At 33.1% G+C, this 14,196-nt stretch overlaps 1 protein-coding gene across 1 annotated transcript in view; it reads right to left on the bottom strand.

Annotated features, from left to right (window-relative positions):
* LOC113402330 (uncharacterized) overlaps window positions 1–14,196 on the bottom strand; it is a 195,760-nt gene that overhangs the window by 11,000 nt on the left and 170,564 nt on the right. The window lies entirely within an intron of this gene.

Here is a 14,196-nt window from a genome sequence, read left to right as displayed (position 1 = left end):
AAAATGTTTTGTAACAATCTAGCTGAGCATTCACTTTAATTGAAAACTAATGGGTGGTCCTGTAGGAACTTTCTCTCATTCTACTCCTCAAGATTTAATTTGGGAAAAATTGAGACATTTTTATTTATTTAGAAAGTAAATTCTGATTTACCATGTTTCATAACATCAAATTAACGGTACTTTTACCAATTTACAACGTCCATTTTATTACTGCGTTGAATTTTGAATAATTTTCATAGGAATACAACCTTAAAATAAAATTTTCAGATACAATGTCAACATTTTAGTTTTACAGATCTAAGTGGTTGTTTGATCTGGGCTTTGGGAAGTTATACAGAATCATTGTCTCATATGTATACTACAAGATGCGCGATCCGGTTCTGAGATTTTGCGCACGAAGTTAAGAGAGGAGCTGACAGCTGTTGAAAGCAACAATTTATTTATATCCTTAATAAATTCGGTCAATCTTTCTTTAGTGGGTCTTTAAAAGGCCTTATTATCTACACGTTAACTTTGTTTCCATGATTTAACAAATATTTATGCTTAGTAACTAATTTAATTCGCATTTTCTTGTAAACGAATTATTATATTTAATGTAAACAGATAATTTGGTATGCCGTTTTGCTTCCTTTTTTATAGATTTACCTAAGAGGGGGCAGTACAACCGATATACCGACATAGATTAACAAACATATTTAAAACAGATGTACCAACATAACAATAATTATTTTAAATTTATACTAATTAATAAGAAAAACCAACTAATACGTAACATTTCTATGACTCAGAAATAGTATGTTCGAAGCACCAAAACGTAAAACCAAGCCTCTGCTAGGCGATGACGCATTAATTAAAAAGTATTAACAACATCCTATAACATTATATCGACGACCTCCGTGGTCGAGTAGTGTGTACACCGGTTCTCACGGTACGCCACTCCGAGGTCCCGGATTCGATTCCCGGCCGAGTCGATGTAGAAAAATTTCATTAGTTTTCTATGTTGTCTTGGGTCTGGGTGTTTGTGGTACCGTCGTTACTTCTGATTTTCCATAACACAAGTGCTTAACATTGGGATCAGAGTAATGTATGTGATGTTGTCCAATATTAATTTATTATCATTATTATTTATCGGAGATATTTTTATATAAATATAGCAGGTCAACAACTTAGGGTCAAAATGGGTCAAATGTTGCCGTTCCGAACTATTCATTACGGCCAGCGTCACGCTGCCGCGCGGCTTTTCCTTTTTTACAGGTTGTACTAATTCCGTACGAAAATATCTCGAACTCAGTATAACTTAGGATATTTAAACACCATACTTCAGAACAAGACATATTTTATTAAAACTAAATTAACTATCTACTTTTCCGTGAACAAAACATCATCGCGATTTAACTCGATCCCAACGCCATCTAGTGAAGCCAATGTGCAACATGTTAAATATTTTGTGAAGGCATTGGATACGAACAAATCCCGAACACAGGTTATTGAGCTAATTTTGCAAATGGTGTTTTACTTTGTTTTAATTTCCGTGTGAATTATTTTGTTCAAAAATTTCACCCTATTATTATTCGTCTATTTGTTTTTTCGATAATATTATGAGTCTTGTAATAACAAGTATTAATCGTGGTTTCATTTAATGCGATGACTTCGGTATCACTCTGACCTATACATATATGTATCAAGTATTGAATATTTGTATCTAGGCCAGTTATACCCTCGTGTACTAACCGATGCAAAAATTAATTTCAAAAGTGCAGGTACATACGCGTACTATTGTGACATCTAGTTGATTATTTAATGTCTCACGAGCTTCATTTGCTTGGATTGGTATTTTCATTCTTGTAATTTTTCAATGAAACATCATTTTTCGTATTGGAAATTGTTAGTATATTTTAAACGAATGTAATACATGAATTAGGTTAAACATTTATTTTTGTAACACAAATGTGTAAATGGACCAAATTTTATTTTAACCCTATTTTTGATATTATAGTTGACCCTATACCTTGGAACATATATAAATCAATCCTTACAATGTCATAGCAACGCCAACCAGGATATCTAAGGCGTCATATCCCTTAAACTTGTTATTGAACCGGCTGAGTGACGGTTAAATTTGAAAACTCCGATATAGTTTTTATGATCGGAGATATTTTAATAAATTGCTATAAAATGTTGAGCCATTGCGTATATTTTTATATGGTTAAATACCAAATCAAATCAATTTTTTTTTTGTGATGTATCCTCTTTGAACTGACATTTTAAAGGATTAAATGAAATTTAAAGCTACCACTATTTCGGATTTCCGACTAGATTATTAAATACAATTGAATGACTACTTATCCTGTATGGTAATTACTCCACACTTTTTTATAGCAATAAACAACTTACGTATTTAATAATCAATGTAACTGATTGTCAGAAAAGAGTTATTGCGGAGTTTCTTGCCGGTTCTTCTCGATAGAATTTACTTTCTGAACTGGCGGTAGCTTTAAATTCACTCATGTAAAATTACGATTAAAAAGTGCTCTCAGGAGCCTACTTAAATAAAGTGTATTTTGATTTTGATGTTAAATACTCTGTATTATTCAAGTTTTCTTAAAATGTGCTTTAAATTTATTAATTCACAAAGCTAAATGGTAATTATTTTATCGTAAAACAACTAAAAATACTATTAAAATATAATCGAAATTAAAATGTAATAGTATTTTAATATATTTTTTTCCATTTTGCAAATATAATATTCAGCAATGATCTTGATGAAATTAATATTGCTTACGTTAACATGAATCAGTAGATCTCAATCCAATTCCGTGAAGCCGCTTCGAGTGTTTGAGAGAAATTTAAGTACATATTTAAATACTGTTTCAAAAGATTTTTTATTATCTTCATAAAACGAAAATGATACAATATTATTTATGAAATTATTATGAGTAATTTGATGCAGAGGCGTCTACTCTTTTGACTCGATAAAATATCGTACATAATAATAAGTATTCCGTCTGTAACTTCAAAAAATAATTATTAAGCGCTCTTTCGTATTCGTTATAATCTTATCAAGTGATTACAACTGTAATCGGTGTATAGAACGTGTCCGATTAAAAAAATACTTTGAACATTTGTCAAAACATATTTGGTCACCTTTTAAAATAGCAATGCATCAAAAAACTTGATATTAAGTTTAACATAACCACGTGTTTCATGTCAACAAGTTGGTCTTAGTACAACATAAAAAAGCCCGTTTAAAGGATTCTCTTAAGAAATTGGTTCGCAAAGTGTACTAAAAATACAGCAATGTGGGGAGGTCTCGCATTTATCTTGGCAGTAAAGTTTTATGCTAGTACGTTACAAGATAGTAATACAGAAGTATTACTATAATATTTTTAGACCAGTAACGGCTCGTAATTTTTTACTGCTAGACAATGATTTGTTTTTCTGTTAAATAGAAGGTTTAGATCTTTATTCCACAACGCTGTTCCAAAGGGCGTAAATATACATATAGCACAATTATGCCCACACATATAGATTTGACTAATTTGTTATCTTGGCTCATTTTACTGATAATAGCCTCCTCCGAAACTTTCATCGTCCAAAGGGAACTGCTAGAAGTATGAGAGAGCCGAACTTGTAGAAGCTTGGAGAAGGAAATTATATCGTCTAGAATTAGCTATATAGGTAAACAGTATTCATTATAATTTCCATACAACACAATAAATGGTATAAGTGATAATTATGGTGAGTTACGTTCAAATATCATTCGTTTTATCATTATATATGCATAAAATACCCCCTGGGTTATGAGAAGGGGGAGGGGTATGAGACGGGGTCTGTCTCGATAATAATGTAAAGGTTAAACATTACAAAAACGAATTTTATTGTAAAAACGGTTTCTTTATATAATATTTTATATTTACGGACGAATAAATTAGTAATTGCTTTCAAAGTCAGTCAGTCAAGTCGGCACAAGACACAAAGATGATTGACTGAACATTACCTAATATATTTCGGTGAATATAATCGTTTGAAAACATTTATTTTTAATATTTTACGAGAATAATGTACAATCGAACTCCTTTGAGAGATTAAATGATTTAACCGCCTCTGTAAGTGGGTAGTACCCTACCCAGACTGACCCACATAAGATCTACCACCAACGGTTAAATTATAAGTCACTATCTGAACCTGCGGCTTTACCCGCGCGAATTATATAAAACTCAAACTTTCAAACCCAGTTTTACTCCCTTAGGGTTGGAGTTTCGTAAAATTCTTAGAGGGTGTCTACACCCTATATGGTTGTCCTGTTATCCCCTATAAGGGTGTCTACACCCTATAAGGCCAAATTTCAAGTTTGAAGGTTTTATAGCTTCTGAGATTTTGTGATTAATCAGTGGTATTTCTCTTCTATATATAGAGATGTGTGAAGAAACAGCTTCAAGGAAACGGGAATATTAATTTTTTTTTATCTTATAATCACAATATGTCTTCATTTAACAACCAAAGTTCAGTCCTATGTCAAAATGAAGAATATCCTTTTTTACATTTAATTATAAAGAATTTAACCAAAAAGTATCTTATCAATTTATAAAATTCTATACAATCTTTTATGATTATTTCTAAATCTGTGAAGTAAAATAATTTATAGGCTTGTACGAGTATGTGTAAGTTTATACACGTAATTGAGTCGGCAATACAGTATATTGTTTAATTGTATCTATTTACTTGTTATAAATTATGCGACACTTTAAATTTTATTGAACGCGGTAAAAATATGACGACTCAAAAGTGCTTTTAAGAACCTACTTAAATAAGAATAACATTTACATAGACGTTAGTTGGGGGTATATTTACTCCTCACCCGGCGGCTAATCTCAAAGATATTAGCCAACTACCCAAGACGTGTTACAAAAATACGCAAACACAGGTGATCTCTCTATAGCGGATACTGGAGGACTCGCTCAATGTATTTCATAAATAATTGTGGCTACATAAAATGTGCATCTTATTTTTATAGCATACGTAGGCGTACTAGCAAATGGGTCACCTGATGGTAAGGGGTCACCACTACCCATATACATTGGTACTCTAAGATACCCAGCACATTTGCTTGACCGTCTTCCTATAAAAAAAATCAGTTACAGAGTTTTACAATGTTATTATTTATTAAATTTTCACAAAATATTTAGCGCTGTAAGCAAAACTTACTAAATCCTATTTATAAGCTCTTAAGGATTTACAAATATAAGCATTGAATTTGAATATCGTGACAAAATAATATCATTTTACGAAAGGCTTTGTTGTTTAAACCTCCACAAAATGGCCGCTGGGTCGTACAGTAAAGTTTAAAGCGCCGTATTATCGAAATTAGGGGTGAGGTGATTGGGTGCGTTCATGGTTCAATGAAACTTTGTTAATATGACAGCTATTTGTTAGACCCTTTTTTTCAGCTACAAATTATTTCTCTTTTAAAAATATAAATAAAACCAAAAATTTGTTGCCTTTTAAATAACTGATGCTTAATTAAAATATATATATATATATATTTATATTTTAAAAAATATATTAAGGTGTATTTGTGATATCAATGTTATATAATTTCTATAGCTGTTTGTCCGATAAATATTGAATTGAATTTCCCGACACGTAGACGGGATACTTATTGAAGTTTCGGAACTGCGGCCGGAAAAAGCAGTTCTGACAAAGTTTGAACAGCTCCTGTTTTGTTGGCGGCTTGAATAGCTTCGTTTAAACTGAAGGTTTTGTTGAGGAGTTAGAATATATTTTGAATACTTTATAATTATAGGTAATTCTGATTTTATTTATGACTCTTTGAAGTGTATAATATTTTAGTAGTAAAGTTTTTCTGTTCGTCTGCCGTGTTCTTCTACGGCCATGCCACAGAACCGAATGTTATGAAATTTGGTATGAAGCAAGCTTGAATCATGACATGACAAAACACGAATGTAGTCGTGGGAGACACCAAGTTATACATATATTCCTACTAAAAGTTGTTTTAATGTTGTTGTTTCCCATTGTCGTAAAACAAGGTCAAACTAGTATGCCAACAAGTCTCACGCTAGTTTGTTCTCTAACACTCGAGTTCCTCTCCGTTGACTATATTGAATAAATTGGAATTGAGTTGAAATGGTCCAGTGGTTAGCATACGAGAATATAAACCGGAGATGATGGGATCAAATCCGAGCCTAAAAATCGTCGTCTTGAAGCCTAAAAATGTTGCAAATTAAATAGACAAGTAAAAAAAAGAGAAGGTTTGGAGCATATTCCACCACGCTGCTCCAATGCGGGTTGATGGAATACACATGCGGCAGAATTTCGTTGAAATTAGACACATGCAGGTTTGCTTACGTTTTCCTCATGTTTTCCTTCACAGCCGAGCACGAGATGAATTATAAACACAAATTAAGCACATGAAATTCAGTGGTGCCTGCCTGGGTTTAAACCTGAAAAATATGTATGTATTCTTGCGTAATTTTAAAAGATGAGAAGAGTGTTATATAAAATCAATCACTTAGTTTTCATGTTCATTCCTAATTTGTGTTCATAAATCATCCTGTGCTCATCGGGGAAGAATAACAGAAAAACTAACGCGCATTAGAGAGGTTCTAGATTGTCCTCAATATATTAAGTTAATCCTCAAGTTCTTATACTCAAAATTCCATGTCTGTGCTGTTGATCGTTGAGGAGTGTCTTCCTCTGGAGCCAATCCACGTTGTAAAATCATTTCATGCTTGCCGTAAGAATTGTCATCGGAACTGAACTAACATGTAATATTTCAACTCCGTAGGATAAGAGGAAGGTTCTTATGCCAGATTTGGCCTAAAAAACAAACATTGCAAGTTAAAAAAAGCTTGAAATAAAAGTGAACTTTATTATAACTGACATACAATGTACAGTTTAAACGGTGCATTCAGAAGTTGGCATTTCTCACAGGAGTTCCTTACATTTATATCGTAGGTGAGCACTTACAAAGTATATTTGAAACTTCGTTTCATAAGAGGATATTATGTCAAAAGAAGGGGTGGAAATTTTAAGGAAGTTTGTTATTTCTTAAATAAGAAATATGATAAAAAATAAATTCCAGTTGTTTCAACGTTTTTAGAAAATAAACTCAAATAAAACACCCTCCACCTATCTATCTATCTATTTCTATTCGCTTCTGTTTCTTCTCTATAATGTTCACGCACTTCATCTGTTTTAATTTGAGATTATTTTTTAAAATCTCCTATCACGAACCAATTTAAGCTCAAATACAACTATTTAATTTAATCTAACCCAAAATATTATGAGATACCGAAAACCCGTTTCATTGTACGCTGGGAGCTCGTTCACTCACAGTCTATATAAATTAATTGTAAACTAACGGATAGAACGCATAAACGTATGCACCTGTGACGTATTAATATATTAGAATCTATACTAGTATTATAAAGCGGAACTGTTTGCCCGTCTGTTCCAATTTCGAGCTAAACCACACAACGGAACTTTATGAATTTAGGTATCAGATATTCTACCGTCAAACACCACAACTCAGCATTGTTGTGTTCCTGTTTGAAGAATAAGTGAGTCAGTTTACTACAGGCACAAGGGACATAACACCTTAGTTCCCAAGTTTGTTGGCGAATTGGTGATGTAAGGAATGGTAAACATTTCTTACAGCGCCATTGTCTATGAGCGGTGGTGACCTTACCATCAGGTGGTCCATTTGCTGGTCCGCCTACAGATATAATTAAAAAAACAAGTTTCATCTGTAGCACGATATTTTTAACTTAACAGGTTTCCTATCTAAATAGTCGACATAGTGATACACAGGACAGGAAAGGGATATTGTTATAATGTTGATAAATATTTCTTAGTTAAGTAAATATCTAAATGACTCGCTGCTGGGCTAAGGCCTTCTTTGGAGGAGAATATTTGGAGAATTTTTCACCACTTTTCTCAAATGATAGCATGTGTGTATGGGTATCCCATCGTTGTTTCTCTTCGGGATAATAATGATAAATTCATCATATGAATATTCAGTTGGGCTTACTCGATTCTGATTAACGTTTTCCAACAACGTGTTAAATAATCGTGTTTAATAATACATATGTTAGATTAAGTTCATGGAATTTATTATATAATTGTTTTATTATTAATTACTCTTGCAAATGGTTATGGTAAATGATTAGATAGCTTATAGTTATGTGGTTAGCATGAAAATATTAAGTCGGTATTTACTTTATAACTGTTACCTGTTTACTAGAAATATTTGAGTGATATAAAAATTGTCATATTTTTATGCAATATAGGCCAATACACGACTTATGGTCTTAGTGGAGCGCCCAGTGGTTTTCAACTCGGAAAATGGTTATAGTGAATGAATTTTCTTGGTTGAGGTGGCATTTTCGTTTTATACTATAACTTGAAAAGTTTACTGATTTGTTTTTGTGCTTTTTAATTTAATATTATTTAATTGAAAAAATATAAAAAAGTAATATTCCAGCATATAATTTGACATCAATAGCATGTTTTATGTTACGTAGAATTTGACTCGAATAGGTATAGAAAATCATCTTTTGGAGATACCAAGGTATATCCAAAAGATGATTTGTGTAGGGTCGTAGAGACCTTGGAGAGCTAGTAGAACGTGAAAGGGAAGGAGAGAGGGAATGTTGAAGGGACGGTAACAGCAGCTGCAACGTGCAACTAAACGGACATTTTCTGCATAGCTTAAATATAAATAACACGTGTCCTGTATAAGTTGTTTATTTAAAAGTGAAAATTGTGTGATTTCCGATTTCCTTGCGTCAGAAACCTTTAAATTTATCTAACACAATAATAGCTTTAGTAAAGCGAGGCTTTCTTTCGGGCCTTTCCTCGTAATATTAGCGTCATTATTTAGAGCCTTCTATCATGCGTGTTTTAATCATGTCTGTCTGTGTCTTTATGACCCTGACAGGAACAGCCAATAATAAATGTCTACTGATGAAAATATCTAAAAAATGTCTATAAAGTTTATTTTACGTTTGAAATTAATTTTAGCACCTACTACCAGGACGCCATGGTGGCAGTGATCCTGCAACGTCCCGAAGAGACGGAGTGGTTAGCGCTGATTTTTAGTAGGTTTTCCAATACAATCACCATCGGTGGGTCCCACATAGACCCCTACATCATGTGGGTGAACGCCACTTGACACTAAAGGTCAGTCACCTTCACTCTACCCCAGTACCGGCGCTTTATAATCAGTGTTGTAGCCAACTAATATTTAAACTGAACTTATATTATAACCGAAGTAATAAAAACAAACATTAATCACAACTTACGTAATATCGCACGCGTAACTAATCCATTACTTGTGTTTGTTTAGAATATCTTATATATCTCAATTAAAAGAAAACTTCGTATACTTCGGGGGGAGAACTTGTCCGTATTTGTGGTAAATCTTAGTCGGGAAATTGTTTGTTCAATTTATTAGATGTTAGTATATAGGTACGTATATTGTTTTTGTAATGGTAACTATTAAAACAAAAATATAATGCAAGTAACAGCTACTTGTTAATATAAAAAAAAAATTATTTGCGTAAAAAAGTATACTACACAATTATCGATAAATTATTTCAATGAGAATAATTCGGTCCCTTCGCTATATTTATTTTTTTAATAGAAAACGGTAAAGAATTACACAAGACGAAAGAATGCTCAGATTTTTTCGTCAATTCTTCTCAGATTAAAAGTATTTTTATTTACAAACCGATGTTAGTTTTGCGTTAAACTATCAATTAGTAAGTGTTAATTGAATATAGAAGACTATGGTTACGGATCGATTCTCAAGTTACCCAAGCCAGTTAAATCCAGTTTTAGCCACAGGAGACGTAATATATTATTACTTTTTTGTAAACAGCCTGTCGATAGGCAGGCAATCACTTACTAACAGATACATCATCTGTTGTCCGTTTATCTTAAAAAGTATATTAAAAATAATGTAGCGTCTGTTTGGATTCCGTTATTAATTAATTTAAATATAGTCCATAATTCTATATCAATAAAGGTGGAGACTTACCGTGGTTGCCTAACTAAAAAAAGTACTGAACCTAAATATTTATTTATATAATGTATATTTATACATAAAATGTATACCAGAGATGCAGCGCGTTTTGGAGAATTTATTACGTAATACATAGCGGACAAGCGCTTGCGGACGGTTTCGCTTGTAACAAATAAAACATAAACGAAGTTGTAACAAACAAAGAAATGATAAAACTCGACGTATTATAGAAGGAAATTAATTAACACGCAAGACCGCTTCACCCTTGCGGAGAACAAATAATTGCGGAATTGGTTTTATTGCATCCAGATATGACGCCCTGAGACCGCACAGTGAGATGTGTATCATAATGTACCTAACTATATGCACACTTATTATTAACGTAATCATTGGTTTAGTAGTTTGTTTTGAGGACCCGGCTTTAATTACCGTCGGTCTATGAGATCGGAATACATTGTGTTAAAAAACCAAAACGCGATTAAATAGTTGTTGTGGAGACATTTTGTTTTTATACAAATGTAGAACTTATAAAAATCGGACAACAAAAATAATATTTTGAATTTCAATCGAAGAGAAAGTCTGGAGCATATTCCACCACGCTGCTCCAATGCGGGTTGGTGGATACACATGTGGCAGAATTTCGTTGAAATTAGGCACATGCAGGTTTCTTCATTTTCATTCAGGAATTATAAAGACAAATTAAGCACATGAATATTCAGTGGGGCTTGTCTGGGTTAAAACCCGCAATCATCGGTTAAGAGGCACGCGTTCTAACCACTGGGCCATCTTGGCTCATACTGGGCCATCTCGGCTCAAGAAATGCTTAATATATGATTGATTATTTGTAAAGTACATACAAACAAAAACATAGAAAAACACATTATGTTGTTCTTTATCATCATCAATTTACGAATGAATTTTAGATTAGTAATTAGTCGACAACCGATTAAAACTCTATCGAAATGTCGTGCAAAATTAAATAAATAATAGAGACATAATTTCAACACAAATAATAAAACGTGCAATGCAATGGATAACATAGGTCGAAATTAAACTTTTGAACAAACTAAGTGCCCACAAACGGCACTTAGTTCATTTTAAAAATGAACGCGTGAAACACTGTATTAGAGAAATTCAGACGAATAGATCGGTTGGTGAATGTTTATTATTTAATGTCTCATTGATAAAAACATGCCAGAGTTATTTTCTGTAGATTCTTAATCGGTATGGGTCAATCTGTACTAATATTATAAATCTGAACAACTGGCTTGGTTTTACATAATAATTTGAATGTTACATAGCCCATTTATCGAGAAAGGCTATACGCTATAAATCATTTAGTCACAACTAATAGGAGCGGAGTATAAGTGAACAATATTATTAAAACGGGGGAAAATTATTCCTGTTGAGAGCTTCCGCTGCGTGTGCTGTATAAACGGTTAATTTCGCAAAAATCATGAATGATAGAATCTGCAATATAGCAGAGCAAAGTCGGTACGAGTAGCTAGTAATTAATATAATTGCTATTCATAATACAACTAATATTATTGAGTGGAGACCGCGGACCGGAAGACGCAGCGTCGGCCCCCCACAATGTGGCCCGAAGACCTGGTGAAGGTCGCGGGAAGTCGCTGGTTGCGGGCTGCACAAGACCGGTCGTTATGGCGATCTTTGAGGCCTATGTCCAGCGGTGGACGTCCTACGGCTGAGATGATGATGATGGTATCAATTTGAAAATGATTTGGTTTGTTTGTCGTTATTCCTTCACGTATTAATAACGACCAATATTAAATTCTACATACATATTGTTAGGAGTACAGATAAGAACAAAGGGGAACTAACACCTGAAAACCCTCCTACACCCCTTCCCACACTCGGGTGTTATGGGCGGATTTCCCGACAGGCCGAGGAGGCCCGGGTCTAAAGCGGCCAAACTTAATTGTTGAGCTTTGTGTTCATTCTAACATTGAAATTACGCGTCAACGTATAAAAACTCAATAAAATATACAAAGCATTTTTCAAAAATATTTTATTCTTCACAACATTAAAGTTTTCGTGATTTACGGGTTATGGGACCACAATCTTCCATAGGTCTAGCGCACCCAAATAAATTATCAATATATCAGATTCATCTCAACTGTTTAATAATTAATATTATAAAATCTTATCACCAAGTTCATAAAGAAACATATTCATATACAGTGTCGGTCTTAGCTGTTAGCTGTTAACTGTAATATTCTATCAATTAGGTACCAACGCTTTGAATTGCTGGAAATTTAGGTTGTTTACGTACGTTTGGGTACTTTCGGGAATGAATAGTCAACAGTAAGGTTTATGTTTGTATTAATATATATTCTACCGCCAAACATCAATCCTTTGTAATGTTGTGTTTTGTTTTGGATGTTGATCGAGTCTAAGATTATTGTCTTATACCATTTTAGTCACAACTTACTTGCTTTCAACTAAAACATAAATCTATTTATTACATTTTTACAAGCTTGGTGGTTGGGCTTTGTGCAGCCTATCTGGGTAGGCACTACCGGTCATATATTTTAGCGCCAAATTTGTACTTAGTATTATTGTGTTCCAGTTTGAGAAAGCTAGTATAAATTCAGGCACAAGGGACATAACATTCTCAGTTCGCAAGGTTGGTGGCGCGGTGTTTATGTAAGAAATGATTAAAGTTTTATACGGCACCGCGTACATATGCCATATTTTTTTTTTACTTTCGTACTCGTGCGTACTTGTGCTTATCTTGCAACTGAATATTGTAGTACTTATTTCACTCAGCCGCTTGAAGTAAAATGATTGAAATTCTATTCAACCTATTTGATACAGAAGAAATATTGTTATATTTCTTGATTGATTTTATTTCGAGGCGTATTTCAACTTTGCAAGGCGTAATTATAACACCTTGTTTTATTAAAAGTAAATAAATACAATCAATATTAATACTCAAAGGCGTAACCGACATAAGTGCTGCCCCTTAGAGATGTAAAATTTTTTTTATCCTATTATTGAATTTTTTCATAAATTGTATATAGTTTTGATACACAATTAATAAACAAATAAAATTACTACTCATTCATAGTAGCTTTTTTTTAAATTATGTTTTGGAATCATTTCTTTTTCCTCATTTTCCTTATTTTGTTTAAATCCCGCGTGATTTTGAGCGTGATTGTGTAATAAACAAAACAGGAAAATGGCTTTGGATATTTTTTTAAAACTGTTTGCATTTTGTAACAGAGAATAAAAACTAGTGCCCAACCGCCACTTAAATCCGTTAGAGTTGTATTTTCGAAAACAAAATCATTAATCTAATTTCAAAAACTTTCTAATCTTTATTTGAACCTTTTAAAAACGAGCCTACACCTTTCTTAAAGGCCGGCAATGCTAGCTACTAGCCAGCTAGCTTGCTGCTATCTGGTGTGGCAGATGTCCATGGGCGGTGATAGTCACTTTCCATCAGGTTAGCCTCCGGCCCGTTTGCCACCTATATCATTAAAAAAAACGAATATTATAAAGGTGAAAGTAACTCTGTTTGTCTGTTTGTTGTCTTTATGAAATTTGGCATGAAGTAAACTTGAACTCCAAAAAAGGAGCCGTGAAGTGTTAGACATAAAAAGGCTACTTTCTCTCTAACACCTGACGGCCAACCGCTTGAATGCGAGCGAAGCCGTAAGTAAAAACTAGTAATTACATAGAAGATATACGGAAGATATAATTGACCAAGTAATTAACCAAGAAGCACCTCGGCCTCTATAACATCGTATTCATAAAAAAATCTAATTTATGTTCTTGTGAATATTGCATCTATTGTGATCAACATTCATAAAACTCCTACTAGTAATGTACCCAAAATTTAAATGTAAATTCTTTATAATAGACTTTTAAAATCATATATTCAAACTTCATATATATTTTTTGATTATAATTGTTATTAAGCGTATCGTATTAGAATATACGGTAATGAAACTTCTGGCAAGCTCGCGATTCCACGCTCTGCGACTGCTGTTACCTGGAACAAATGAAAATACATCAATCATGTGAGCTCGCGAATTTTGTACAGCGTAATACAAGGAAAAGCCATTAAAAAATTAAACATAATATCATTTAAATGTTTTACAAAAAACATAACATTTTAATCATGT

Source organism: Vanessa tameamea, chromosome 12 (genome assembly GCF_037043105.1).
Source record: "Vanessa tameamea isolate UH-Manoa-2023 chromosome 12, ilVanTame1 primary haplotype, whole genome shotgun sequence".
Taxonomy (NCBI): domain Eukaryota; kingdom Metazoa; phylum Arthropoda; class Insecta; order Lepidoptera; family Nymphalidae; genus Vanessa; species Vanessa tameamea.
The sequence above is the reverse complement of the archived record's forward strand: the minus strand, read 5'-3'. Positions and strand labels throughout refer to the sequence as shown.